A 2,635-nucleotide genomic window follows, 5' to 3' on the forward strand; every position below is an offset into this window, starting at 1 on the left:
GGTAAGATTTGAATGCAAAATAGCAAAGTGATGGTGTGTGTGTGTCTGTGTGTCTGTGTGTGTGTGTGTCTGTGTGTGTGTGACTGGTATGTGCGGAAACGTGTCCATAAAGGGAAATAAACACGATATGTTGGCATTTAAACTAATAGCAAATGTCAACAAGAAAATGTGAATGGTACTTGATGTGTGGAACTGTGGGAGACATGACAATTAAGTTCTGTCTGTGTGTGTGTGTGTGTGTGTGTGTGTGAATGTGAGAGGAGGAGAGCAGGAGGAGGAGCAGGAGGGAGGAAAGGAGGGAGTGAGAGGAAAAATACACTCAATCATGTGCGCTTTCAGAAACACACACACACGCAGGGCCCTCATCCTCTTTACAGATTACCCATGATCCATGTCTGAACCCACACTGGGCTGCATTGCCTTTGTCTCAGTGTCCCATTTATCTGGGCAGCTTGTCTGGTGCGTGCACACAGTATGCATCACTGGAAAAGCAGGAAAGAGACAGGAAAAGGAGAAGGGAGTGAGAGAAATCAAAGTGGCACGGCGGCAAATGTGATATTTGCAATCGTGCATCCTGTCTCCGTCCCACCCTCGCTCGCCCACGCTGAGTGTTTAACACAATGATCACAGAAAGGTGATCTCAGAGCTCAGCCAGTCAGAACATAGGGAGCTCATTGAGAATCACAAGAAAACCACATATACTGCAGAAGGGTGTTTGGGAAAACAAAGCTGGTTTTTTTTTTTTTTTTTTTGTTTTTTTTTTCAAATGAGCCATTTATTCCTGAGAGCATGATAACAAATACACAAACATGAGCGGCCTTTTAAAATGTCACATAATTCAAACTTGGAGGGGACCGCTTTCTCCCTCCATACGACTGAATGCACCCCTTAAGGCAACAATTTGTTTCTCATTGATTGCAACAGTTGACTTTCACTTTAAAGGTATCACTGTTTGCCAAGACACATGAAGAGAATCAAAGCAGTGCAGGCTTTTAACCCGAATGAGCGCAGTAAATTACAAAGTAGGACTGACAAAGTAAAGAGCCAGTTGTTTGAAAATGTTTGTCAGTGTCTCTTCAAACATAAAGACTTTGAAGTTTAGTTAAGTCTCATAGTTTCCTAACTCAGTTTTAGTGGCATATTGTATATTGTATCCCTTGATACATGTGTTGGCAAAAAAATATCGGTATGGCTGAAGTAACGCCATGCAGGTACATTTTTGGGACAGGGATTTTCTATGGCCGACATCGTAGCCTCCCTTCAAACTTTGCCTCCAGTTGGCGCCGTTGCTGCGGTCATTGAGATACATGCGGTTTTTGGGGTTACTTCAGTTGCTGTTGTTATGAAGTGCCGTCCCTCCGTTCATTACAATAGTATGGTTGTTGCAACAGTGCCATCCGCGCATGGTTTCAATGTCGGCATCATTAGGATCAGTCTGGTCAGTGCAGTTCGTGTGATCCCCACGGTCCTTGTGGTAAACAGTGTTGTTGTGTTGGTGCAATCAGTGCAGCCTGTGTGGTCGCAGTGGTTTTTTGCAGCAGTGTGTGAAGTGAGGTAGGTGTGGTCACTGGGTTTGGCATCTGAGCTGTATCAAAAGACAATTTAAGTCTGCCCTTGGGTTAGAGCGGTCCTTCATGAACACCCCCTCCAGTGGGAATGAGCTCTAAACTCACCACTGCCCCCTAGCAAATGATTTGTTCAGCGGTCATGCCAAACTAGAGGCACTAGAGGGAGAATGTAGCAGTGACATCTGAAACAGAAATAAGACTTTAGAGCGGGCGTGCCCAATATGTAGATCGCAGTCTACCACTGGACCATTTGTAGTGGCTGCAGGTCCTGAGATTTTGAACAAATGTGCTGACCATATGGATATTGAATCATTTGGTGCCAAACAACTATATGCATTTAATCGAAGTAACCCCCCATACAATGTACTGTACGTATACATAAAGTATTTTCAGTTTATATGGGCAAATACATGAAATGTATTCTATGTAGGCAGATCTTTTCGGCCTGGTCATTTTTAAAAAAAAACAAAACAAAACACCCTAGACCAAAGTGGGTGCAGTCTAGACCAAAGTGGGTGCAGCCCTGCGTTGTCTACCGTCCTGCCTGCAGTCGCCTTGCGTTGTCTACCGTCCTGCCTGCAGTCCAGATGTGTTAAACATACCTACAGTTTGAAGCAGAGACTGAAAACTGCAGAGTCAATGTAGTGCCGAGCTGCTTCCCTTTTATAAACTGCAGGAATCGGCAAAGATCCACTTTAAAACTGCAATAATTAGCATTCCCAGTTCCCAGTAGATTAAATCTGTAATTATAGAAGAGAAGACGTGACTAAGTAAACTGAACTAAAAATCCGTCTGAACTTTATTGTGCGTCGGAGGAAGTCATCTTCTGAAATACTTTACATTTGAAAAACGAACTGCGTTGTTGGACAGAGAAAACACACAGTTGGTTCTTTTTCCTTTTGCCCAGTGAGAGATGTTGTATGTTTTTGATTTAATTAGTGCCACGTTAACCAGGATTGGCTACAAGGTACCATTAGAAGTATGCTTAATTGCACGTAATATCTTAAAATCAATGCTTTAATCACTACAAAACACTCATTAGGAAACGTAAGCAAACGCTTACATGA

The sequence above is a fragment of the Cynoglossus semilaevis genome, chromosome 9 (genome assembly GCF_000523025.1).
Source record: "Cynoglossus semilaevis isolate Cse_v1.0 chromosome 9, Cse_v1.0, whole genome shotgun sequence".
NCBI classification, from domain to species: domain Eukaryota; kingdom Metazoa; phylum Chordata; class Actinopteri; order Pleuronectiformes; family Cynoglossidae; genus Cynoglossus; species Cynoglossus semilaevis.